This window comes from Mustela nivalis (assembly GCF_964662115.1).
Source record: "Mustela nivalis genome assembly, chromosome: 12".
NCBI classification, from domain to species: domain Eukaryota; kingdom Metazoa; phylum Chordata; class Mammalia; order Carnivora; family Mustelidae; genus Mustela; species Mustela nivalis.
Genome location: NC_139031.1, coordinates 19199102 through 19226684, shown reverse-complemented (window position 1 = coordinate 19226684; position 27583 = coordinate 19199102). Strand labels below are relative to the sequence as shown.

Here is a 27583-nt window from a genome sequence, read left to right as displayed (position 1 = left end):
CAAGCGGAGAAAGACAACTATCATACGATCTCCCTGATATGAGGAAGTGGAGATGCAACATGGGGGGTTAAGTGGGTAGGAGAAGAATAAAAGAAACAAGATGGGATTGGGAGGGAGACAAACCATAAGTGACTCTTAAATCTCACAAAACAAACTGAGGGTTGCTGTGGGGAGAGGGGTTGGGCGAAGGGGGGTGGGGCTATAGACATTGGAGAGGGTATGGGCTATGGTGAGTGCTGTGAAGTGTGTAAACCTGGCGATTCACAGACCTGTACCCCGGGGGATAAAAATATATTATATGTTTATTTAAAAAAAAGAAAACCTACAGGGAAGCTCTCCAGGAAATGCCATGCTAAAGGGTTCTGTCCTTGGTACTACGCTCTTTCACATTTTTATCAGTAATTTGAATAAAGACCAAGAGTCACTTATCAAATTAGCAGACGACAAATTCCAGGACTTGTGAAGGTCAGATGAGATGCTCTGAGAGCGGTCATGCTCTATTGTTTTAAGTCTTCACCCACTGGTGATAGTTTGAAACTCTCTTAGCAGGCTAGAGCAAGGTCCAAACTGGACCCCAGAATGAAATTTACTGTGGTAAGTATCAGTTCAAAACTGAACTTTCAAAAACTATGAATAAAGAAAGTTCCAGATGGCAGAAGTTCACATAAAATACACCCATGAGCATGGAGTTTAGAGACCCAATGGTTATGAGCCAGCAGTGAGATGGGCAGGTCTGAGTGCTTCGGGGAGACTGTGTCCCACGATGACCCGGACACACACATGACCCTATGCTGGGTTTCACTGCCCCTGCCTCCTGCAGACTCTGACCTCCTCCACACACCTCCCCAAAGTCAGATGTGGAGTCAGGCTTAACGGTGCCATGAACAGCAATGAGCCCTCAGTCAGCATGGTAAGTAATTCAGAGAAAGCCCTCCATCATTGCTCCCAGAACGCAGTTTTTTTTCCACCCCCTGTAAAGATGCCCCCATTGCCAGCAAAGCTCAGATGTGTGGCTCAGAGAAACGAGGTGGAAGGAGGTAAAAGCCTGAACCATAAGACTGTCTTCATAGGAGATGGAAGGAGCGGGGACTCGGGGGCACAGGAGTCTGAAAAGTAGACAAGGAACTACTAAGGAACAACCATGTGCGTTCCTCGATAAAAATCCCTTTCCTCAAATTGCACTTTGATGTTAGTAGTTGTATTTTCTCACCTTTGTGAAACTTCAGAACCTTCCGGCCAAAGACAACAAGACGTCAGCCAAGTTTTCATTTTGGAGAGGAAGTAAGAGCTGTTTCTCTGTGCCTTCCAGCAATATGATGAGTCTGCCGTCAAGACTCCAGCACGGCAGAGGCTCATTCGCAATTGTAGGAAAATGACAATTAAATAAAATACTAACGCCAGCACGCAGTCATCACAGCCAGCGGACTGTCCCTGGAGGCTACTTCCTGCTTCCTGTGGATTCGCCGTGGTCTCAGTACGTGTGATACCCTCTACTGTCTGACCATTCTAGCACTCTTCCTTTTAAGCTCAGAAAACCAAGTTTAAGGTGAGGATCAAAAGAAGAAAATCAAACCACCCACATACTGGGTCCAAAGGGAACCCCACGTGGGTCTAAGACAGTTGCCTGCTTTCAAAACCTTGCAATTAAGTGAGAATATGGGTTGTAAATGCTAAAAATACAAGCCAGTAAATCATATTTTACAAATAAGTTCTTGGCAGCCTGAATTTTCAGTCTCTAGGTATACCACTGTCTTGACACAAAAAATACTTAGACCTAGCTAACATCTGGATTGTGAAACAAGGCTACTTGCAAAATTTGTCAGCTGGTAAAACCTCTTCCAGGCCTAAAGATTTATTTTTTTTAATTTGCAAATATAAATTTTATAAATTTTGGAATGAAAACGCCATGCTTTCAAAATAATGCATGCTGAGGAAAGGTTGCCTGATGCTTCTAGAAGTTAGGTTTCTCTGTTTGGCCGTGTGATCTCCCTGAAGCTTTCGAGCTCTCTCGAACCATCCAAACACGGCCATCATCAAAGTAAAGCAAAAGGGTTTCGACTGCATCTCACGTCCTATAGGCAGAAAATATACCATTTCATTCAATAATTTCAACCATATATACGAAGACAGGTTTTGCAGGATGTTTAATTTATTTGTATGTATTTGCCAAGAAGCATTCAGTCTTGCTAGCGTCAACTCGTAGAAGAAGGAATGGAGATGAGAATGAGTTCCGGCCCCTTCTTTGTGAAGTTGGTCCCGAGTGTGGCAAAGCCTGCTCTCTCCTCTCACCCCCGCCACGCAGTCCCGGGCTGTCAACAGCCAATGTGACCCTATGCACACGGTCAGCACCTCGAGAGTCTGCACCAGTCTGAGATCTTCTCATCTGAGCACAAAACCAGACGCCGCTTGGAGGACATCTGCTAACCCGTGGGTCAGTGGGAAGCTCTACAAGGAAGCAGAAGAGGGGGCTCTATCGGAAAAGTGGAAGCAGGGGGGTTCCCTACCTTTGTCTCCCAGACCCTGAGGCCGCCTTTGAGAGGACTCGGCTCCCCAGTCCTGAACACAGTCCCTTCCTCCCCCACCCCTGCCCCCAGTGGAGTCACGCACAGGCCATGCCCCAAGTGCAGCCCACAGCGGTGTCAACAACTCTATTTTGGTCCCAACCCCAGATCGCTGTGGTTAGATCACTTCCCTTCTCCGGACCCCAGGCTCTGCTCTCTGGCCCCTACTAGGGAAATAAGTTGCCACCAGATAAACTGGGAAAAACTGCTGAGTTCCCTGAGACAGAAAGAGTAGATATGCAAATATATCATGTACTGAGCGCAGCTGACAAAATGCACGAGGGCTGGCTGCAGGGGTCAGAAGGAGGGACGCGCAGAAACCCCGTCCTCTCTGTGGGCCTCAACGGAGGGGAGAGCTCAAAACGACGCGCCCAGCGCCCTGTCCCCGCTCCCTGAGACAGTCCACGGGCCACTCGTAGTAGCAGCTCTGAGACGCCCAGAGCCATCCAGAGAAGAGAGTAGAGGCATTGTTTCGCTTGAAATCGCACTGCAAATTTGCAGTTTTTAGACACTCTTTGGGGCTGGACACTCAGCGTTCCTCCTTCTGGAGGACCAGTCGAAACTGGGCCCATGCTACCTGGACACCTCACCCTGTCCTCTAGCGCCTCTTCCCCACAACCCCGGTGACCTTCCACAGCGGGAAAGAGGAGCCCGGCGTCGAAAGGGTCTCACAGACTTGAAGGAGTTGCTTACTTTTCTCTAACTAAAAATGGCCTTTTTTCTAAACACATTTTGGAACACATTGATAGAGCACGGAGAGACTCAAAGTTTCGCCACCAGCCCCTTCTACATCTGCTGTGATAAATGAGCCTCCCGAATCTCAAAGCTTCCCTATAGAATGCAAAGAGCGCTCGACGCTAATACGCTAACTCATTTTCTCCGCTGTGTATTGGAAGGAGGGGTGAGCATCACTGCTGGAGTATCTACCAGATACTGGGCTGCTGGCATTTTAATTCAAGTACCTTCGCCATCAATGTGTGAGGCAGAGGTGTGATGACAGGGAGGGGAACCTGGGGCTCCCCAGAGAGGACAACTGTACCTCCCAGCATTCAACTGATACAAATGCTTCTTGAACATTCTTTGGGCCAAGCAAACCCTATCTCATGGCCAGATCCCACCTGCAGGCCAGACCCATACAGACCGGCTGTTACCCATGAATAAATAAGACATGATTCCTGAAGGGCAAGGTCAAAATTTTCATTGCCATCTCTCTGCTCCCGGTGGGGCTCCTTTCAACAGCCTCTGCTGTTTTGAGGGTCTGCAGATTGAAAATGGGATGCAGACACCAAGAAAGGGATCCAGTGCACATCCACAACAAAGGCCTGGTTGTTCTCCATCACTGAAATTCTGCCTTTATCCTGAGCGTGCTCGGGGATCTTTGGTGCAGAACTCAAGCTCCGGGTACCACTGTTTTTCCGTTGGGAAAGAAAGTGTGGAGAGCTCCCACGGCAGAGTGAGGGCCTGAGTGGGCGTTTTCAGAACACTCTTAAGTGAAATGTTCCAGAGAGTGTGTTTCATCTGAAACATGAGCCACTTAGAAAATGCAAAATTCTGTATCTATGTGGGTCTTCTTGCTTCCTTATCAAGCTTCCACCAGATCCCGAAGGGAGCTAAGGGATGAGTAGCACTCAGCATGGTGGGCACAGAGATGAAGCTGCCGGGGAACGGGGGTCACAGGCCTGCTGGCCTCCTGCTCACCTCTGTGCCATATCCCATCTACCTCAATTTACCACACCTACCCACGACAAGCACAGGCTCCTTGTCTGCCCCTTGCCCTCCACCAAGTCTGGCTCTAGAACGCTCTAGCTCAGCAAATGGTGCAAGGCCTCCCAAAGCCCCCTTTGCTCCCTACTGTCTACACTGCCATCGTCCAGCTGTCAACGCAAACTCCTACGTGCCTCTCAGATCCCTCCCTCCCCACTCTCGACCACGACCTCGGATCCGCCCTCCCTCCTGCCCCCCGGGATTACTATCGGTGGCCCATGTCCAATCCTTTCTCCACGCTGCCCCCAGAGCGATCTTTCTACAAGCAGAATCTTGTTTGGAAATCTGCCCCCCCCCAGCCTCGCCACTGCCTGCAGGACCCGTCCTGGCCCAGCCTGCCCCCCTGTTTGCACCCCACCTCACTTCCCAGCCTGACATGCGCTGCAGGTGGCCAGCACCATGGGCGCTCGCCTCCATGCCATGGCCACATTGCTCCATCCGCTGGCGACCTCTTCCTCGTGCGTTCACGAGGCCAGGCCCACAAACCCTTCGAAACACCCTCGTCCTTCTCCAGAACACCTTCTCCGTGCCCCGCCTTTCATATCTGGATGGATGCCCCATCGTACATATTCTCAGGATGCCTTCTGTGTCTGCATTTCTCACTTCTTACCACATTGGGTTTAAATTATCTATAGATGTGGGTGCTGTGACCACGCCGAGCTCGGAGCGCCCCAGCAGCAGAAGCCATTTTGCTTCAATAAAACCAACCTCTTGCACAGGCCCTCGCACACAGTGGGCGCTCGATAAACACTGACTGAATTGGCCAATCTTCACATCCCATCTACCTCTCCAGCTAAAATATGTAAATATATATGGACAGAGCAAGGTGAAGGTTGGGCATCGAGAGAATTCACGACCCCTTTGCTGTCTCCAAAGTCCTGAACGAATCTGCTATTGCCAGGATAGGGTGCCCCCTCCTACCCACGCCTCTGCGCCCCCACACTAACCATCCCGCTCCCCGGGTCTCCTGCTCTCCGGAAAACCTTCTTCTTTCGGAATCTGCCAGTTGCTTTCGTCATCCCAGCCCTTCGCCAGATCAGCAAACACACCGGAGCTGGTCCCGGTATGACGGGGAGAGGCCTGAGCCCAGACTCCGTCGTCTCCTTCTTGGTGTTCTGGGACCTTGCATGCAAACACAGTCTTCCGTCCTCTCCTACGGGGCTTCCGGTTAGGAACCGCAAGGGCTTATTCCAGCTTTAAAGGGCAAGAAATGGCGGCCTCGCCCAGAGAGGGAACTGGCTGGAAGAAATTCATGCAGGCCTAGGATTAGAAGCAGGGTCTCCCTCGTCCCTGACCGGTATATAATAACTTCTTCAATTGCTCTGAAAAGGAAAACCGTGGGATTATTTTGCAGAAGGAAAAAAAAAAAAAAAATAGGCCTCGAGAAGCTGTAGCCACACTTCCGACAAGCTTCATTCAGAGGGCACTGTAACTTACATAAATGATTTCCTATTACACCGCAATTGTCACTGCAACATGACAGTCTTGCAGTTTCCTTGAAGTGTTCTCTTTGTTGTTTTTCTGTACAGATCCCCCAGAAAGAGGAATCAAATATGGTCCGAGCAGCAAAACAAATCACACGACACCCGCAGACCCAGATCCCCCTTCTACCTGGCTCCTCTGGAGAAGGACCAAAGAGAAGGCAGTGAATGAACCCCCTGGGCCTGAGCCCTTTTCCACCTGCCTTCTTCCCAGAGCTCTGCCGTGTCCCTGCAAATAGGATTCCTTTTCAAAAAAAAAAAAAAAAAAAAAAAATGAAAGCCAACAGTTTATGAAGAAGAAATGAAGTAGCAATTTCCCAGCATGGCTGGGAATCACTATGAGCTGTTGCCAGGGTTTTCCTTTCAAAGGGTGACTGCCGCACTTCTCCAAAGTCAAGAGTGACAGAGCTCTAGGGCTTGACTTACAACTGCTTCATCATAGCAAGATATTTTTAATTTAAAACTCACGGCAGTTGGGTTCGAACTCAGCTGGGACTTGATTTACTGCTAATTCATTTTTCCGATTCCTATAATTCTAAACTCAGTCACCAAACAGTTTAATGCTGATAGAATCGCCAGCGCAGTGCTTCATGGATGGGCGTCAGGGGAATTTTGTTGGTAAGTGTGTGTTAGCAACTGTTACTCACTTTGGAAAGGAGCACGGTGCTCGGGCAAAGCATGGCCAGGGCCTTGTAATTGGGCACACAAGTCACCAGCCTGTGTCCCCCCGGTGATCCAAATCCAAACACCATTGGGGTGATAGCCCACACCCACCCCAACTCTATCTCTCTCTCTATCTCTCTCTCTCTCTCACACACACACACACACACACACACACACCACTATCTTTGTAAAATGAGTCTCAGCCGTTGAAATGCTGCTCGTGGGAAATGCCTAACTCTGCTCTCTGGGTCACTACCCAGTGGTGGAAACCATGGGTTTATAGTCTAATTAGAAACCTTCAGCCTCTCTGGAGCAGCAAAATTTCTTCCTCAAGAGAAAGTATTTTGTTTCAACTATCCAAACTTCAGGGCATTACGTCTTAATAACTCAAGCCTTCTTCATGAATGTGGAACACTTATCTTTGGCAGTTATAGTGAGGTCTCCTCTTGAATAAACATCGCCGAGAAAGCAATATAGAAGGTGAATGTCATCACTCACATATTTTACAAACATCCATCTCGATCTGTTACATCCAACCAGAAAGTGCTCCTCGTTGGAAATATTTCCGCAAACCTGTTGGAGCCACCATCACTGAGCTTCTTAAAACAGTCCCTTTAGAGAACATAAATCTAAAGGCTCAATGGTCACCATCATCTCATAACAACTCACAGCCATTTCTGGGATTCTCAAAAGCAAAGTAAGAACTGGGAGAAGGCAGTCCCTTTGAAAGCTGGACCCCACAAGTACCCCTGTGTAACAGTTTAGTACACTCATTTCCCTGTTTCTCCTCCTCCGGACCAAACCTGAAAGCTCTCACTCAAGGGCCAGCGTCTCCCCAAATGCCTTTTACTCAACACCTGTTCCTGGGTTGGCTTCAACACTCACCAAACAAGCTGAAAAATGGCTGGTGAAGAATAATTAAACAGTGTCTCTACAGCAGGACCCCTATGCCTTCAGTGTACATCTTAAATCTCCAAGAGGAGAACAGAGCATAAGGTGTTTGCAAGATGTACTCGGCCATGGATGCTTTCTCCATGGAGGGACTGGTCTTCGGGATGCTTTGGGAAATGCAATCCGGTCTTCCCTCCCAGTCTCCCAGCACCAAAACCCACAATGGGTTTTCTATGGAAAGCAGGAGCTCAGTTCCATGTGCATCATGTCAACAGACCACCTGTCCCCAAACCACCATCACTCAGGACATTCTAAAGTGCCTGATGGATTCAGCTTGCCCTCATCTTCATTGGTCTTCTCCTCTGTAACAGCCACCTGCCTTGATGTAGCTCCAACCCTGCCCCGGCCAGAGCGCAGGCGCTTAACAGAGGAGCAGGTTCACATGCCCCGAGTTCTCTCCTTTACAGGCCACTCATCCCTGCTTCTCCTGCTCCGTTTACTCATCCTGTTTACTCAGCAAATATTTATTGCTTGCTTCTAGTATGATAGGCCCTAGGTGGGGCACCAAGCACACAAGAAGAGTGAGAAATGGTCCCTCTCGTCTACAGACATAAGGAAGTAAATAATTTCAACGCTATTGTCATCATCCCCACCGCCCACAGCAGCTTCTTTACCATTATTATAAAGTATGAATTAAGTTCTGATTACACGGGAGACACGTCCACCAGAGGCTAGTCCTACCCCTGGGAGCTGAGAATCTCAGGCAGCCATGCGAATGCAGACCCACGTCTCGAAGTCCGTGAGTTGCTCACAGCAATCGGCAGTTAAAGCAAGTGCATCTGGGGAAGAGAGACAGGGATCTGTATCTAATGGTGAAGAGAGCTTGGAGGGGGGGTGGCTAACAGGCACAGCATAGCCATCAGTCCTTTGTTCCGTCTGACCCCGGGGCAGTGGGGGTGGAGTAGGACTGAAGCACGTATGTTGTAAAAAGGGAGGGGTGCTGGCTGGAGGCAATGACTTAAGCCAAGTACTTTATGCAAAAATGCCCCCTTTGGGGTACCTGGGTGGCTCAGTGGGCTAAGCCTCTGGTTTCAGCTCAGGTCATGATCTCAGGGTCCTGGGATGGAGCCCCATATTGGGCTCTCTGCTCAGCAAGGAGCCTGTTTTCCCCCTTTCTCTCTGCCTGCCTCTGCCTCCTTGTGATCTCTTCCTCTTTCAAATAAATAAATAAAATCTTTTAAAAAAATGCCCCCTTTGGTCTAATAGTTCGATGCTTATAATATTTCTTAAAACGAGGAGAGAGTCAAAGGTCCTTTCTCTCAGGCAGCCCTGCCCTTCAGCCGACGCAAACAGAAATGTCTGAGATACCCACACACCGCCGAGTGGAAGGCACTCCTTTGCTTAATAAGCTCTAAAAGTTAGGAAAGCCTCTTAAAACCTAACAGGAGGTGAGTGCTGTGAAGTGTGTAAACCTGGTGATTCACAGACCTGTACCCCTGGAGATAAAAATATATGTTTATAAAAAATAAAAAATTTTAAAAAAATTTAAAAAAAAAAAAAAAAACCTAACAGGAACCTGTTCTTAATGCGGCTTCTCCCAGGGGCTTCAGTTAGGTAACCCAGAGTGCGGTTGGCTATCGCGGCCACGGAATCGTGACTGCTGAGGCCTGAATGATGCCGTCTTGCAGCAGCCTGCTCCAGCTCCCTATCTGGTTCCGTCTGAAGAACGCTATGTGTCTCATAAGGAACCCATGACCCCAGATCCCTAATTGATGCACCTGCCCAGACCTTCCCTGAAAGCCCAACCTCACCTCCAGTTCTGGTCTTCGGCCCCTTGTCCCACTTCTAACCTGAGTGGCCCCAGGAACACCACGCGCTATTCCTAAAGTTCTCAAAGCCTTTCTTCCTTGAGGGTAAAGGCCAGGCTCCAGCAGGTCCATGGTGAGGGGAGCCACAGAAGAAGCCCCAGGCTATGGGCCGGACCATGGACAGCTCTGGCTTGAGCTAGCATCACATCCCAGAAGGGAAGGGGACTTCCTGCCTCATGGGGGAATGGTGCCCAAGGACCCGCAGCTCCCAAGAAGGACCCAGCACAGACGCTGGCCGTGCCTGCCCTCCAGACTCTTGGGAGACTGGGTCCCCATCAGGCTCCTCTAGGGAAGGACCCACCAGCTGTGCTTCCTTGGGAAGCTCTAACGAGCCCAGGAACACATTCTTTGTACTCTTTGTACATTTGTGGTTTCCGTTCCTTCTCTCTTTCTCCCCCCTTTCCCTTCACTCTTGCTGTCCTGGGATTTCACCCCTCAACAAATGTTCCCACAGCAGCTTCTGCCTCGGGCTCTGCTTTCTAGGGAGCCCAGGCCAGGATGGGAGTGGGGGCAGACAGACCAAAAGTGCAAGGCCCTGGGCTCCTCCATAGCCTTGGCCAGAGCGGTCCTGTGTGTTAGACTCCCATACACAAGTCCATTTGAGTAGAGAGCGCCACTGCATACGTATTTTTAAAATCGCTGCTCTAGACCAACCCCCACATTTTGTCAATGGTGATACTGAAACATAAGGTGATTTTTCCTAAGACCTCTTAGCTGGTAAGTGACAGAGCAGGGATCATCTGCATCTGTTTGTCTAAAACTGAACTTTTCCCACAACACCAGTGCTTTTTAACCAGGGAAACGTACTAGAACTATCTAGAAACCTGAGAAAATATATACTTGCCTGGACCTCACTCCTGCCTGAGGACATCCCTGCTGTCTTGGAAGGACAAAGGGCAAACACTGAGCCTGGAGTTGGACTATCTGCCCACCAGGCTAAATTCTGTTTGAAACCCTAGTATCTACATAGTCACCAGAACTTGGTGCTTCGTGTGTAGAGCGTGAACGCCCTGCTGAAATTTTCACTGTAGAATCCAGCCCTTTATTCAGTTAAGAATAGAAAAATGGGATGCTTGGTCTTAGGCCAGGCTTTCTTGGTGGATTCTCAGGGTCACAACACAGTACCTCTCACTGTCATGCTTTTACAATCCCAGTTAGTGTGCTTAAAGGCTCTGAGAAGTGCCGCAACAAAAAACTCTAGCTTTGCTTTACACCCTCAGGGTTTCTCCAACCTTAGCCATGGGAACTTCTTGTGTCTGCCACACCTACTCACTCCCACAGAATACACTTCGGGAAATTCTGCTCCATTTTAGGTTAACCTTCAGGAAGCAGGTCTGAGACGGAGAGGGAAAAAATGAACTCTTAACTACGACTGCAAAGTTAGCTGACAAGCTCCGCAGGCCGGTTCAATTACACGTCCCTGTGGCTGCTGCCCTGACATGCCCTCCTCTCACTGTCTCCTCCCACCAAAAGAGGGGAAACGGTCAGCCAAGTCTGCTTTGCTTACTTTCCCTCTTCTTGGGAAGAAGCCAAGAAATGGTTTGTTTGGCCTCTAACTCTAGACCCCACACCACCATTAGGGACATCCAGCCGTACCCGAACGAGACAAGTTCAACGAGTATGTCAGATGTAAAGCTGATCTTGAGCTGCCATGGCTTCCCTTTCTTAAGGTCCTGGCACCCTCTTCCTCCTCGGCTTCTCTCCGCGTGCGTCCTAATGAAAATACTCTTTCCCGGAAGACCTCAGAATTGATTCCACTCATCTCCGTTCAGTGCATTGACTGCAGAGACGACATCCTCTTAGCTAGCGATCTGTTTTGTGTTGGAGGGACAAAACATTCCAAAATCCAATTTGCTGCTGCGAATCCTGGTTCCTGGCGAAGGGACCGTGGCGAGGGAGGGGCCGGTCAGGCTCAGCTGGCAAGGAGAAGGCGCCCAAGGCTTCCGTGCTCGTGCTGGTGCAGGTCTGAGCAGGACTCCCCATCCGCCAGTTTCAGCCACTCCTACCGGTGCGCCAGAGGGGAGGTGATGAAATGCCCCCCTGCTGGCCCCCTCACGTTTGGCAGAAACTCCCACTCACCTTGCAGCACAGAGGAGAAGCCAAAGAAAGCGTAGAATAAAACTTTGTCTTTGGAGGAAAAAAACTAACCAAACAACTAACCGCAAGAGTATCACCTATGGCTTTTCCCTAAAATGTTAAGGCTGGAGAGACTGAGTCAGGCAGCTGAGGCAAGGCTTTGGGATGGGACAGCGCCCAACCAGGTCTACGGGCTCCATTAGGGTCTCCCAGCCTCCACCGCTCAGAATCCGAACGTCATTCCTAACTCAGTGCTCCACGCACACTAGGTGCATGGGATGACTTTAGCCACGTGCAGCCGTTGGCACCAAGCTCCCATGAATCTCTGCTCCCACTACTATATGGCCCAGGTGCCCAGTATGGCAGGCAAAGGCTCCTTCCCTGGCTTTGGAAGATTCTCTGGCTTCCAAAATCTTCATCCCAAGGGCTAATGAGTGAATGAACCAACAAGCCCCTACCGTGGGCATCCTTCCCCAAGAGCTAAGAGACCACCAGCCATAGAGTGTCCTGGACCTTTGGGCATCCCGTCTCAGTCCCTATATAATCAAAATGAGAATCGACAGTCCCCCGCCTTGCTGGACGGTCTGAAGGATTTAGTGAAAGCGGTGTCTTCATATACCAGCAGATCTGAAGCTGTTACTAGAGAGAACCAGATCCCGACCAGTGCAAGACTCAGAGCCTCATAGAGTCAAAAGCACAGAGGTCGGTACTCATTCCCTCCTCCTTAGTTTTCCCCAGGGGGAGGTGGGCGTTGCCAAAAGAGGCAAGGGTCACCCTCGGGAACTGAGCCCTCCGCTAGAACGATCCATGCACTTTCACCACTCACCAACAGTCCAAGATAAGGCAGTCCCACTTGATGAATGGGAATTGAGAGTGGAAGAATAAAAGAGATTCATCTGGGATCACAGACGCGTCCCAGGGAGAAGCCACATATCCCTACTTCCTCTCCCACAAACCTCCGCAGCAGGCAACAGGCTCCTCACAGATCTCCCAACGAGGCAGACGGCACTGTGATAAGGAGGGAGGCCAGTCTGCTTCGGGCTGAGGTGTGGCTCTAGCCCCCGCTGACCGCACGGTCCTCGACAAAGCCCTCCACCGTGGACACTTCCGTTTGCTCACGCGGGAAACGGGAATAATTCAGTAAGTGCCTCTCGGGGAGGTTAGGTGGAGGATAGGGGCCAACCTGCATAAACCACTCAAGTGAAGGCTCATCCCAGTCAGTAGCTAAGGAACTACCCGCCACCACCATCATCTCTGACGATGGCTCCTTTCCATTCCGCAACTTAAGCCGGGCAAATACTAATGTCCACACGGCCTCTTCCCTGGCGAGGCTGATGCCACGTGACCATCAGCACCGGGGTGTGGGGGCTGGCACAGGCTCTCGCCGGGATCCAGGAAGTTTTTCTCCCAAGCTGCTTCACACCAAGCAGAGCAGCAGCCTCCTCCTTCTGGAACAAGGCCTCTGCTCTGGGAATTAGGACCGCCTGCCTGCTCTGGCTTTTAAAACCCATCTCTGGCCACTTAGCAGCAGAGCCCCCTTCAGTGTCCCTGCTGACTCCACCTTCCTCCCACAACTGGGGTGCCACAGCCTGGGCAGTGAAGAGAGAGACAAGAGTGAGTAAGTCTGGACAGAGGGCATCGGGCAGGAGGTCAGGAGCTGGGGGGCCGGCAGAGATAGCATCTGCAGGACTCCGCATGGGCCAGGCGTTGCTCAGGGGAGCCTATAGGGCAATTACCCTAATCATGTGCATCTCCCAAACAGCCGTGTGATTTATTAGCGAGACGTCTTTTTAAAATGCCGCTCTTAAATATAAATAACACTTAATCATCCAGCTGTCGTTAAATTCATGTTCTATTGATTTCTTGGAGTGCCACAAATTTGAGGGCGAATGGGCTGTCGGATGTGCACACAAGGCTAAGAGGTGAATTAGGAAGTTGCAGGGGGCCAGGAAGGGGGGACAGGAACATACAGAGGAAGCAGAAAGGGGGTATCAGGCGAAAGGGAATGAGCCCTGCTCTACCGCCCCGGGGTCTGAAACGGCGTCATGCATCTCGCCCGGCGCTGGACACAAACAAGGAGAGGAGAGTGGACCCTAGGAGAGGAGGCACATCAGACTCATCACAGCATGGGTCACCCCGCCCATCACCGAGCCACTCCAACAGGTCTCTGAGGTGGCATTGTCTGTGCAGTGCCTTCTCCCAGCGAGGATGGGGAGAAGCGGCTAAGAAATGCCCCCTAGCTGGCTGGGAGGAGAGAGATTGGCTGCTGTTTCTTTGCATCAAAGCCTGGCGATAACTAGGAGCTAAGAGCTGTTCATCACCCCGCCCCCTCAGCTCTCTCCCCACTTCGGGACGGCTGCCTCCCTAGAAAGCCCCCACTCAATTCCCGGCAGCCCTCGTTGTGATTACAAGGAGCAGGAGGCCGAGTGTGGGCAGACTCTGCCTTGCAGATCTCCCTGTCTGCAGGAAGCAGCAGCAGCCATGGAGAGGAGCCGAGGAGAAAGGAAACAAGTCGGCGGCCTCAGATGCCTCTGGAAATGTGCGCAGGCATGGCTGGGCACCCCGGAGGAAGGCTGGGGAGGACAGAGGCGAGCCTGCAAGTGAGTACCAGGGCTCGTGGGCAGCCCACGCTCATTGGGGAGCCCCGAGAGCACAGCCCTGCAGCGGCGAGGGGCTGCCGGAAAGAAGCACTCGAGGTTGGGGCTTTTCTAGTCCAACTCCCCTCCGTGAGCGAAGACCCTAGAGAACTTAAAAGGAAGGCCACAGAGGGGTGGTAGAGAGAGAGTGTGACAACGTGACATGCTCCAGGGCTCAGCAACAGAGCCAGGGAAAAAATTAGATGATGTACACCCAGCCTTACACAGATGTTAATTAACGCCTGCTTTGCCCTAGAAACCAAATTGGTGCCTAATGCTAAGTGAAGAAAGTGTGGGGATTTTTTGGACCCAGGTTTAAAAATGTTTAGCTTATAACCAGCATCGTGACTGCTGGCTTTGCATTAAAATGATGGCTCCTCACGCCACTGGAGAGAGAGGGAAGCAGAGGTCTGTGTGGAAAACACACAGACAATTCAGGAAGCTCTGTACACCATCCCTTTGCCCCTTCAAGGTCCCGAGAGAGACTGTTTACCTGGGAGCCACCCACTGTGGCTGGAGCTCACTATTTCTTTTGGAAACCATGTGCTCCTCTACGCATCAGGGGGACCTCCCCGTCCACGCACTCATCGGGCATGCGTGTGGAAATGTTCTAGTTCTTCCACAGCCGGGAAGACAGAGTTGGGTCCCGCTGTCACACATTGGACCAGCCGGTCACGTTAAGCCAGGCTCTTTGAGAAAGCATGCGTACATCTAGATGTGTGTGTACACACACGCCATTCTTAAAAAGAAAATGATGTGTGTCTTCCCCCTACTGGGTTCTCCCCATGGTGAAAGCTCTGCTTTAGTCCATCCACCCTTTCCAATCAATCAAAGGGCAGTTCACACAGCGCACAGCAGGAATACAATCTCCCCCCAGGGGCGTCTGTTCCTGTCCTCCCCAGCCTAGCTGAGACCTTCGCAGGAGCTGGCAAAGTTTGCAAACAGCAGGGATCCGGGTGCGGAGAAAACCCTTTATTTCAGCACCCATCTTCAGGATTTACAGAATCAACCAAATCCTGTGCCCAACACTGAGGCCCCTTGTTCGAAAGAATGTTGACTCCTTTTCCCTCATGTTCTGGAAGACTCCCAACATATTTTTCCCACTGGTGAGTTTGTAGGACACTCTGATCACGTGATCTTGCATAAAGGGTACAAGTTCATCCCATTTCTTGCCAGGTTACCCCACAAGCTACCCCAGAAGGGACAGCCAGAGAGAAAGACAGGACCCTGCTCTATTTACGTGCAACTCCAAAATAATGTTTTACTTGGATCTCACGTTCTTCTCCCTACAACAACTGAGCCCAAAAGAATTGCTCTTTGGCCCCCAAACGGAAACTGCCACAAAGCCCTTTTGGAGCCCCAGCCACCTCCCAACTCCTCCAGAAAAAGTTTGAAAACGAGCAGACTGTGAAATCCCAGCTGGGCAGAAAAGAAACGGAAAAGCTGTAGGGAAGTGGAACCTTGAACCCCAGGCTCCTGGAGAGTGATTCCCCACTGTGAGGAGCAGCCTGGCCCTGGGGAACACGGGCAAACCCAAGAATGCCTGGCCTCCTTCTGGTGGGGCACTGCTGCGGTGGACACTAGAGAGGGGACCCTCCTCCCTTCCAGCTCTACACCTTCCTCCGACCCCCTCCCGTTGGATTTCTCAGACACACACCTCCAAAGGCATGTGACAGGTGTTAGCCAGAGACACAGCGAAGCAGCCCCATGCTTTCCCATACAGTGTAGAGGGAACGGAGAGAGGTGAAGGGGAGACCCAAGTCCTGTGTTCCTAAGCCCTGTGGGCTTACTGCGGCCGGGATATTGGAGATGTGAATGGATCATACCTCTTATAGAGGATCCTCCCTAGGCCAGCAACACCCGGCAATGCAATGCTGAAACCCCTTGCTGCCTGAAATCCCGGTGCATTCCCGGGGAAGCAATGCCATGCTTCAGAAAGGCGTTTGTGCTGCCTCTTACTGGGGAAACGCAGTGTCTGTTCCCTATGCACCGCCCTACAGAACTGCAGCCCCGTCTGCCTCCGTGGCCTCCTCCCTGCACGATGGGCCACCACGCTCTCCGAGCAGCTGTCCGAGTATCTGTGGGTCTGTCTCCCATGAAAACCCCGGGGTGTCCAAAGGCCATGGAGCAGAGATGACACTGGGCGGTTCTCTCCCCAAAGCTCTCCTGACTTCTCCCGTTTTGAAAACCAGCTAGAAATACCAGAGGCCGGGGAAGGGGGAAATCGCTCCCTCAGCCTCCCCCGGTGGGAGGGAGAGGCGGTAATCCACCAAATCCCACCCCGAAAAGTCCTGGGTGCGAGAAGTCTTGAGTCGGGAACCGCAGAGGAGGAGGAACAAGGAAAATGCCTACTCCGGCCGCGCCGCACCTACGCGGGTGTCCAGGTGGGACGTGGGCAGGTGCGTGTGCGCGGCGTGTGCCCGTGTGTGTGCGAGTGTGTGTGCGAATGTGTGTGCGTGCGTGCAGCGGGCTGGCTCCAGGGCAGCCGAGGACTCCCGGACCGAGCCCGGCATCTCCGCCCGCACTGCCCTCGCTCGCCTGCCCGCCCGCCGACTCCTTACCTGGAAGCGCCGCTTTTGCCTCCTTCAGCGGGAGCGCCGCATTGACACTGCAGATGGTGCCTGTGCCGCTGCCTCTCGTCCTCCTCTGAGCGTGTGCGTGTGCGCGCGTGTGGCTGCCTCCTCCAGCCCCAGCCCCGAACGCGAATACTCCACCGAGGCACAGGGAACCCGGGAGGAGGCGAGGCGAACGGAGGGCGAAATCACAGCCTGCGGGGCTTGACAGCTCCTCTGGCGGCGTCCGAGGTGGGCGGATTGTCCAACAAAAAGGTCGGGAAATGTGGATGGATTCCAAGCACCCCTCTGCTCCACCTAGCCCGGAGCCGGAGCGGCGGCGGCGGCGGCGGCTCTCGGGGGCTGCGGTGGCGGCGCGGGGCTGCCCCCCTTCGTCCCCACCCCCGCGGGCTGAATGTCCTTGATGCCAAGCGGGCACGGCGGCGTCACTCCGCGCCGCCCATACTCGCCCGGTCGGGCCGCTGCCCGGGCGCGGCGAGTGCGCTGGGGACCCGCCGGGGAGCGCTCTCGGCGCCTCTGCGCGCTTCCCCGGCCAGCCGCGGCCGCCCCCCGGCAGCCCGCGGCCGGCCGCGCCGCTGCTGCCCCCGCCCCTGCCGGGGGACCGGCCGGGTAGTGCCGAGGGCCCGGTGCTGGGGGGCCGCGGGAGCCGCGGGCTGCTCCCCGGGGAGGCGCGGGGCTGCGGCGGTGGCGGCGCCTGGCGCTGCGGCGGCGGAAAGCGCGGCCGCGGGCCGAGCCGGGCCTCCCGGGCGCGCCCCCGGCCCCCCGGGCGGGCTGCTTGCAAAGTTTGCAGGGGGCAGGGAGCGGGGCCACCGCTGGCTCGGCCGCCGCCGGAGCTCCCGGGCTGCCTGCTGCCGCCGCGGCTCGCTGCTGCTGTGCATTGAAGCCCGGCCAAGCGCTGCAAAAACTCCAGCTGCCTGGCGCTCTCTGGGTCCTCCTCTCCTCCCTCCCGCCCTCCCTGCTTCCCTGCCTCCCTCCCTCGCCTCGCCTCCTCCCCTCCCCTGCCGCCCGCCGCCCGCCGCCCGCCGCCGCTCCCTCTCTGGCTCGCTCCGGCTGGCGCGGAGCTCGCGGCTGACATCTAGACCCACGGAGGGCGGCGGGCAGAGGGGGCAGGAGGCGCCTCCCCGGAGCTCCGCGCCCACCCCCGCCCGCCCCGCCCGCGCTCCCCCGCACGGGCGTTTGCGGACACCCCCTCGACCCCTCGCCCACCCTGCCGGGCGCAATATGGGGCAGAGGGGGACGCGTAGATGGTGACACGGGCGCAGGGCGCGTACTCGGAAGGAGGCAACCGTCAGCCTCCTCGGGATGGGGCCGCCGATCGGTCAGAGGCACCCTCAGGTGTTCAGAGCTGACACGGGCACAGGCACCTACTCCTAATCAGAACCCCAGCGCCCCACCAAAGCACCCCCCCCCACACACACACACACAGCACCCAAGGACGGAGGCCTGGGGGAGAGAGCATGAATGGCCAAGTGCCCTAGAGCTCGCTCAGTAACCTGACTCAATTCATGTTTACATCCACAGACTGCCCTGCCTCCTCTTCTCAGAAACCTAGACCACACCAAGATAGACGATGCGGACATCAGGGCACTTTCTGAAGTCCGAAGAAAGCAATCAGCACCTTGCTGTGGTTGAGACAGTCGTCTGGCAGAGAGGAAACCACCACACGGGATCTGAAGTGGGGAGCACTACCTCAGAAACCTCTGCCTGGATCTTCCTAGAAAGGTACCCCACGCAGCAGGAGACGCCTAGGTGATTCCCACACTTAGGTACCAACTCCATGCTCAAGGCCCGGGGCCCCAGCCCTCCCCCCACCCCCCCAGAGGCCCAGGGCAGGACCCTCCCTTGTGCCACTAAAGCGCCTTCTCACAGGGGCTACAGTCACAGAGGACCTGCCAATGGAGCCACAGTTCGGGGTCTTCTCCCTCCCCGACTCCTCTTCAAGTTTCCTTCTCCCAGCCAACTTCCTGCCCATTACTGTTCCTCCCACCAAAACATCTCCCCAGACTCTTCCCATCAGATGGAAATGATTGACTACAGCGAAAATCCCTACATCTTCCTGCGGGGGTTATATTTTCACAGGAATTTGAGTTGTACACTGGGGAGTCTTTGAAAGGACATGTGAGCTGACCAGCTCCACAAGCCCCCAGGTGGGCAGCTCCCGCAGGCCAAGCTGCGCCAGCCTTGATAGTGCCCCGCTGAAACTCTGCTCTCAAAGGTGGGTGCCTTGACAGAAAGATGAGCCACACCAGCTCACGGAGGAAACCAGACATCTGCTAGTTTGCTTAGAGGGTATTCTGGGAGACAGAGTGGAGCCCGTTTAGCTTCTGCTTCTCCACTGAGGATTGCGTGGCCCAGAAAGCAGCAAGGAGTTATCTTATTAGCTTGTGTTAATACATTGATCTGGCTCCTCTATTCTCAGAAACCCTGGATCCCAGACTCTAGATAAAGCACACAATATCAGGTTAGTTTCGGAAGTCCAGAGAAACACATAACAAAATAACTCAATGCCCAGGGCCAAAGGACTCTCGAGGCAGGACTGAAACTAAGATGAGGTGCCCAGGATGCAAAATTTAAGGAGGAGCTGGGGTTTGGCTCCTGTGAGGCGGTCCTCACTTGGTTCTGGCCCCACTTTGGGGCATCTTTCCTACAATTGCTGCTCAGGACCATCATGGGCCTTTCCCAGAGGTGACAGTGCAGATAGCCACATGGAAAACCGTAATGGGTTACTTAAGGGATATAGCTCAATAAAAGCAGGGGGGCTGGGGAGGGGGGCAGGGGGGCCTTTCAAATGTCTGCTTGCCATTTGGCTTTCAGGGTATGTCATAAAAATTCTGAAAGAAAGGGAAGCAAGGAAACAGCTTTGCCTGCGTCTTTAGCTGCTCGAACGTGTATTTTTAATACAACTGATTTTTCCCTCCATGTACTCGTGTGGGGTGTGTGTGTGTGTATGCATGAATATTGCTGGTGAGCCCCAGGGTCATTTTCTGATGGATGGATGGGAAGTCAAAGACCTTTTTTAGAGGTGGCAAATAAAATATTTTTATTATTCTTTATCTCCTGCCTAGTGTGTGGTGTCATTTATTTTCATTCAGAAAAAATGGATGCCATGGGGTGCTTGAAGAGTAATAACAGACCCAAATGACAGAAAAGGAGTGGAACACAAAGCTGGCCAACAATGGGCAGGAGAGGGGCCCTGGCCGATTCGCTCATCGTTAATAGGGCCATGTGGCCAACTGCCTTTCCCTCCCTTCCCCTTCCAGTTAGTAGTACGGGGGAAGCGGTGTTGAAGGGGTGGAGATAATGTCATTTTGAGGGAGAACAAGAAGGGTCGAATCAGCAACGGCGTGGGGCGTGATTTTTACTGTTATTACTATTATTATCTTTCTGGCCACTTGGATGTGCTCTCTCAAGGCTGGAGGGTGGGATCGGGGGAGAGGTCCTACCCTGGAAGGGTGAAGACCTGGGTCCTGGTCCTAGCACTGCCACCCGCGATCTCCCGTTCTCACCTGCCCGACTTACCCTTACGGGTCATGACAATCAAAGGAGATGCTGTCTATTCCCGTGCTTGGAAACTCTAAAATAAACACAATACACACCCAAGGAACTAGTGCAGCCTTGCAGAAGGACATGTGCTTTTTTAAATGGCACAATACAGGGGGACAGGAAGGTCCTCTGTTGTCTTGACCCTACTTTATGAATAGGCACGCTGGGAAGGGCAGACTTGATATTAACAGTTCAAAATGGGTTTTGGCATTCATTACAAACGCTTCTCACTCTCCCACCTCCTGCAGCCCCTGACAGCTGGTGAGGGGTGAAGACGGACCCAAGCTTTCTCCCCGGCTGACACTGGATGGGTAAGTCACCCCTTCCATCGCAGGCTGGTGAGGAAACCGGGTAGCCGTTGCCTGGTCCCATGGCCACAAGAGGGAGAAGTGAAATGTCATAAAGTCCTATCTTCCAAGGAGGTGATTTTTATGGCAATTTGGTTGTGGTTTATTGAGGGGCGTGAGGAGAAAAGTATCGGTTCATCTCTCACCGCGGAAGAAAAGGGCCAGATTTAATAGGCATGAAGAGAAGAAATCCTTAAGTTTTCCCTCACTTAGCTACCACCATTTTATTAGCCTAGGAACAGAACTGCTATTTAAGTTGATAAAAGCCAGATTTGCTTGTTAAATAAATCACCAGAGCCTGGTGGTGCTATAGAGAAATTTTTTCCCCCAAGACCTGGCCCCATGGCTGGGTTTTTGTAGTGCACCGCGCGATGGCTGAAAACCACAGGCAGTCGTCAGCTTAAAAACCTAAATTGTGGCGCCACCTGCAGGACAGTAGAAATAGCAACAGTATCCCAACTCGCGCAGAAACTGGGAGGAAAGGGAGCCTTCTCCAGGCACACCACTGGATATGCTGTGGACAGCAGGAAGGGCCCCAGTTAACTCCTCACTATCCCTTGCTTCCTGGGTGTGTCACCAGATGTCCATTGTACACTCCAGCAACCTTCAATCCGCATTGTAGAAAGCTACCACTTGGAGGTCTAACAGCTGCTCTCAAGATTCTCAGTCCATTGATAAGAACTTATTCTTTCCTCTGATTCCTAAGGGGTTAAGTAAGCTTCCAACCCAAGGGTTCTATTTTTGAGTCTCCAGGCCATAGAACAGTAAAAAAAAAAAAAAGGACAGAGAAATGAGTGTCCTTGGAGGAGAGTGGGGGAGGAGCATCCCTGAGTCACCAGAGTCCTTAATTGTAGCTTGAACTTGGTACAGGGCTGCATATTGTCAGTAGAACCAGACTGTCCCAGGCTTCTTGAGCCTGTAGGTCCCAGTGAAGACACACATTAACACCCAAACCTGAGCTCCCAGCCTGCCTCTGTTCGCATAGACCTGGTCTCTACCGACAACCCCTTCCATGTCTCCCCTCATTATGTCACAGACTGTCCCCCACCCCGGCCATGGTAGCTGTGCTCAGCAGCCAGCTGGATCACGTTATTCTCCATGGGCCCCCTCACTGAGGTCTATTGCCTACAAGCCATTTGACAGAACGACATCACTCTCATCACCTCTGCCCACCCACACTGTTGGACACGGCCAGCCCTGCTGCTCTGCTGTGGCTTCCCAGGCCACGCTAGGGGGCTGGTAGCAAGACAGTGAGGATGCCCACCCCCGCCCCCATTTACACACTATGTGGATTTTGGTCATCTGGGCCCTAAAGCAGCTCCCACAGTCCAAGTCCTCCTCCCCTGTGTTCCCAGACCCCTTCACGCACCACCCCTCTCCAGAATTACTCTTTCAGCTAACACAGAAATCTGTATTTTCAACTGTAAGAACTAGAAGTTAGAGGATGCAGTGGCGGAAATGGGATGGAGGTACGGGGGTGGGGATGGGGGAGGGAGGGATGAGACCTGACTTCACTGACCAGAAATAGCAGAGCCCCAGGCTCTGGCCAGTTCTATATCTTGCTCAACAAGTCAGGGTAAACCCTTCAGTCTCGGGGTGCATGGGATCCGACAGTGCCTGAATTCCAAGGACTAGATACAATTCATGGCTCCCGCATGGTGGCTCCATCTTGCCTCTGCCTAGCTCACTTGCCAACTAGCTTAAGTGAGGCACTTGGCTCCTCTGACCAGGGTACAAAGAGCGCGAAGGTCTGAAGTCATTTTCCTTGTAATGAAGATGGGTTTGTGCTGGTGGGTCGAACACTTGTCTAATAACATACATTTCCAAGATGATTGTCAGGGGGTCTAAGTATCATCTCCTAAATGACTGTGACAGCCAGCCTCCGAAATAGCCCTAATGATCCTCACCAACTCGTACTCTTGCCCTCAGGCCGTCCCCTCCCCCCATGAATCAGAGCAGACTGAGGTGGCCAAGAAGTGACCGTGTGTGATTTCCAAGTCAGGTCATAAGAAACATGGCAGCCTCCAGCTCGGTGCCTTGTGTCCCTCACTCTGGGGCAGAGTGGTGAGGACCCTCAAGCAGCCTTTGGAAAGGAACCAAAGCTACTTGCCAGCTACCAGCAAAACTTGACATCCCATGAGTGAGCCAATTTGGAAGAGGATTCCCCAGGCCCATTCACGTCTTCCGATCATTCTAGTTTTGAGTTTTCCGACTGAGATCCCAGACAACACGGAGCAGGGACAAGGTGTTGTTGGAAATGCTCCGTTATGAAGCCAAAATGGAACCACAGGACTAACACAGCAACTTACAGCGAGGGAATCCTTCCCCTGACCTTGACCTCATTAGCCTCTTACTTACTCTTATTATTTGAGCCCACTTGGCTTTAGAATAAGAAGGGCAGAGAGGGACATGCTTGGTGCACGATGCCAACCCTACTGGGTAGGACTGGCCACCAGTATGTGCCCTGCCAGGAACTCTCTTCAGGAGAATGCTCTAGTCTAGTACTTACCTGAAGCTGGGTGTGGTCATCTCTAGAAGGCCAGCCTCAGAGACACAAACACTGAAGTGCACAGTGTCTGGGGATCCTGTTCTTATCAATGAACCTCCTGGAGGTCAGACCAGGCAGACTCCAGGGTGAGCACCAGCCCCTATGGAGCTGAAAGAGCTCCCTACACTTGACCCTGACCCTTACCACAATGCAGGGCAAGAGGGAAGTCCAGGGACTCTTTTCCGTCATAGCAAGAGGAGACTGGAAACCAGAAGTGGCTGGAAGCTGACAGTGCAGTTTTCTCTCCACTCCGTGTCCCATGAAGACTCTTTCTCACCACCTTCTCTTGGGCTTCAGGGGGGTCTCCTCAACTCTTAGTGGCTTCTGGAGAACTAAGCAGTGCTGAAGGGTTGTCAGTGAGGCCAAGGCATGCACAAGGGGCAGGAAGAAAGGGAGAGGGAGGAAAGAAGCAAAGAGGAAGAAGAAGACCAGCAGGGGTGCCTATCCTAAGTCAAAGTAGAAAGAGAGCCTTGGACAGTCTCATGGAGTTTCCAGACATAATTCATGGGCCCAAGGTGACCTACTTCCTCTTAAACATCTCCCTCTAAGACTCTGTGACTTGACCCCATTTCTCCCTCTGGCCCCATTCTCCTTCCTCTGTTTTTAAAGGGCTTTTCTCCCCCTGCTAAATGCAGACTTCACAAATGTAGGGTGTCCCTTAGGAGATCCCCTCTGATCCCCAAGCCCCTCTGGTATACAGTAGCTTAAGAGCTGGGGAGGGCCAACGGTGTGCCCCTCTCCCCAACCCTCCATTCTGGGACAGCATACTGTAGCCAAAAATCAGCCATGGGGAAAATATTTACACCGTGGGAATCAACACTATGCACCAGGGCTCTTATTGTTGTGGAGAGCAGTGGTTAAACATTTCTTAGTACACCCTGGGGCAGGGCCAGTGACAGGACAAGATAAGGAACAGAAGCCCAGAGCACGCTTGCTTAGTTCCTCAACCCAGCAAACACACCACCAATGGTAGCTCAATCTAGCATAGCTGTAGCCAGAGAGAGGGTTGCCTTCTGCCCACATCCCACCTCTAGATGGTGAGAAAAACTTAATACATACCCTTTCCAGTAGCTGTTTTTCCTAAATCCTGTGTTTAAGATTTGACTCATGTTTTTTGACACTAGACTCAAGAAAGAAAGTGATTTCCCTTTCCTGCTAGGCAAACTGAGGCAAAGGATATTGAAGTGACATTTCTCAGGTTACATCGGTATCTGAAGTATAGACCTTTTAACACCTGTCATTTACTGCCTCTGCTTCAGATTTAGTATTAATACCCTGTGTTTGGCAACCCTTCTATTTTCATTCTCTCCAAGCACTACTGTTAAAATTATGATACACCCATACAGTAGAACACGGTGTAGATCTTAAACAAACAAAGTAAATCTATGTAATCTATAAGCTGAAAAAAAAAAGGAGAGAGCAGAGTATTTGTATATATATTTGCATATTTTTAACATATGGAATAGTATGTACATATCTATATAGGCTGATATATACATAGAACATTCTGGAAGTTAGCAGCAGAAACCTCAGAGTGGGAGCCCAGAGTGGTATATATCTTACTGTTTTACTGTACATCCTTTGTTCTTTTTGACATTTTACCATGTGCAAGTACTACATTCTCCATTTTTTAAAAAAAGCTAGTTAAAAAGGAACAAAAAAATATTGCTGCTAAAAGCATCTTCGTCACGCCTCTAGTCCTCTACTCTCTCTCTTCCTGAATCCAGCCAACCACTCCTCCACCCCATCTGTATCATAGTCAAGCTTGCCTTTGTTCCAGTTTCCAACTCTCTGCTCCATCCTGCTCCTCTTTGGGGGGGCTGCCATGAAGGTCACACGGCAGCTTGTCTGCCAGGCACAACGGGGTACACAGCCCAGATGAGTCTTCATCTCTTATCTCCTAAAGACCTGCCAGTGTCCTTCTTGGCCTGAATACCTCTGTTAGGCCCTAACTGATCAGAGGGAGATTCCAGGAATGATCCAGAGCATCCTTTCTGGGATAAAGCAACTAGTTTTGTTTTGTTTTAAGATTTTATTTATTTATTTGACAGAGAGAGATCACAAGTAGGCAGAGAGGCAGGCAGAGGGGGAAGCAGGCTCCCTGCTGAGCAGAGAGTCCAATGCAGGGCTCGATCCCAGGACCCTGAGATCATGACCGGAGCCAAAGGCAGAGGCTTAACCCACTGAGCCACCCAGGAGCCCCAAAGCAACTAATTTTGATAAAATCAAAGGCAATATTCTTCTACAGTGGGATCAGTAAACTCATGGAAACTAACACGCAGAGACAGTATAAGCTAAAATGATGGTGATGCTGGGCTTTAGACAGTAACAGGTGGATGTTCCAGAGTGAGTTATTAATCTTATTGGGAACTATACAGGGAGAAGTAAAGATGGATTAGACAGGCAAATGCCATTCCAATTTTGCAAAAGATGAAAATAAGGTAAGTTGTAAAAAATATAAACAAATGAGCTTGGACCAGATGTTGACCATTGGTTCAGTAAAATGTGATTACTTAGAGAGTGATACAGTGATCACTCGAAATAAGTTTGGGATCTTGAAGAACAAACCCTGGCAGGCTGTTCTTGTTCCCTAACTCAGTGGGGTGCTGAGATTTTTTAGATCAAGGAAACCCAAGAGAGAGTATCTGAATTGCATCAAAGCACTTGATAGACTCTTCAATAAAAAATCCTTAGAAAATGGGACAACGTGGCTGAATGGATGAGCTGACTGAATGGTTAACCCCTGAAGATGTTCATTAGTGCATCAAGATAGTCTGCAGGAAGGTTTGCCCAGGATCAGTATCAGAGCTCTGCTCTCTAACTAATCCTGTTCAACAGATTTACTAATAACTTGGCTAGGGACACAGGAGACATGGTCACCAAATGTGTCCATGACTGCAATAAAAGAAAAATATTAAATATAAATATGTATGTATAATCCTCCTCCTTTCTAAAGGAGAAAGAAACTTTTCTCTAATCTTGGGCATTTTTTTTTTAATGAGGCATTTTGGTGTTGACCTGGGACACCACGCTAAGGAATGGAAGAGGTAAGAGAAGTTCACCTGATTAACATTTGAATATACATGGAGGGCTCCAGAAAGAAAAAGGATTTGGCAATGAGGGAAAAAAAAATAATAAAGCAGCAGGCTTGTGGGGGGCGGTGAGGAGGAGAGCTTCCAGGTAAGAGGAAAGCTGTGGTGATGGGGAGTCCCGAGGCCCATAACCATCACTCACAAAAAGAGGGGTTTTTAGAAAGTCTTTCACAGTGTATGACATAACTCCTTCTCTTGATGTCTCCTCAAAAGACCATCGGTGTAGAACTTCATAATTTCTCCATGCTTTGCAAGAGTTGATTTTGCATCTATTTTGGATATTTTGGATTTATTCAGTGCCACAGATCTAAGGCAGAATCAAGAAGAACCTGTTTTGGGACGCCTGGGTGGCTCAGTTGGTTAAGCAGCTGCCTTCGGCTCAGGTCATGATCCCAGCGTCCTGGGATCGAGTCCCATATCAGGCTCCTTGCTCAGCAGGGAGCCTGCTTCTCCCTCTGCCTCTGTCTGCCATTCTGTCTGCCTGTGCTGGCTCTCTCCCCCCCCTCTCTGATAAATAAATAAAATCTTTAAAAAAAAAAAAGAAGAAGAACCTGTTTTATTCAGGCTACAAGTGTATGATCAAAGCTCGGCAGCACAGAATATACTGTCTGTATTCAAAAGTAACTTTGTGTGCTAAAATTATGGGGAAATTTTAACAAAATGAGGCGTAGTATGGATACAACCAAGGTCCTATAGGTAAGCATAGACATAACTTTGAAATACAGGATCAGGGAAATGTGACTGCATTTTTTTTTTAAGTCAGAGCCAAAGCTGACAATGGGTTACCAACGTGAATGAATGGTGAGATGGTCAAAGCCAATGAACTTAGGAAACCAAATGAATAAAGAACAGGGTCCCAAAGAACACGTCGTGATAGTCCTGCTCTACTTTAAGATAGCTAAACCATTCCCAGATTATTTTATACAATTCCAGGCCCTGCACTTTAAGAAAAATTTGACCCCATTCAAGAGAGGGTGGCCAAGTGCAAAAGGAACTTAAAACCCTGTTATATTTGGAACATTCAAAGGAACCAGTGATGTTCAGCTTCAGGAAAGTAAGACACAAGGGAATATGATAGCTTCAAATATTTGAAGGGCTGTCAAAAGGAAGAGTTGCTGTGTTAACTCTATATAACTTCAAGATATCAGAGTAAGATCAATGAACGGGATGTCTTAGGCAGAGATATTTTGGCCCAATATAAAGAATATCTTCCTGGGGTGCCTGGGTGGCTCAGTAGGTTAAGTCTCCACTTTCGGCTCAGGTCATGATCTCAGGGTCCTGGGATCGAGTCCTGTATTGGGCTCTTTGCTCAGCAGGGAGCCTGCTTCTCCCTCTCTCTCTCTCTGCCTGCCTCTTTGCCTACTTGTGATCTCTCTCTCTCTCTCTGTGTCAAATAAATAAATAAAATCTTAAAAAAAAAAAAAAGAATATCTTCCTAATGGAGCTTTCAAAAGCCAGAATAGATTTCCTTGGGTGGTAGTGAGTTCTCCATCACTTGGAGAATGAGGAGCTACTTAAGTGAAGATGGGAATTTGGATGA

General features: G+C 51.2%; 1 protein-coding gene and 1 long non-coding RNA gene across 5 annotated transcripts in view; one reads left to right on the top strand and one right to left on the bottom strand.

Annotated features, from left to right (window-relative positions):
- Positions 1-17124, bottom strand: part of PLXNA4 (plexin A4) — a 419828-nt gene extending 402704 nt beyond the window's left edge. The window contains exon 1 of one of the 4 annotated variants that reach the window (XM_082693998.1): positions 16502-17124. The gene's annotated coding sequence lies outside the window, so the exon portion shown is untranslated. The remainder of the gene's footprint in view (positions 1-16501) is intronic. The other 3 variants (XM_082694000.1, XM_082693997.1, XM_082693999.1) reach the window with 3 other exon arrangements.
- Positions 16223-19566, top strand: LOC309845718. Its single transcript, XR_014301471.1, has 3 exons — positions 16223-16339; positions 18035-18235; positions 18593-19566. It is a non-coding gene; the product is annotated as an uncharacterized lncRNA (long non-coding RNA).
- Positions 19567-27583: the final 8017 nt, after the last annotated feature.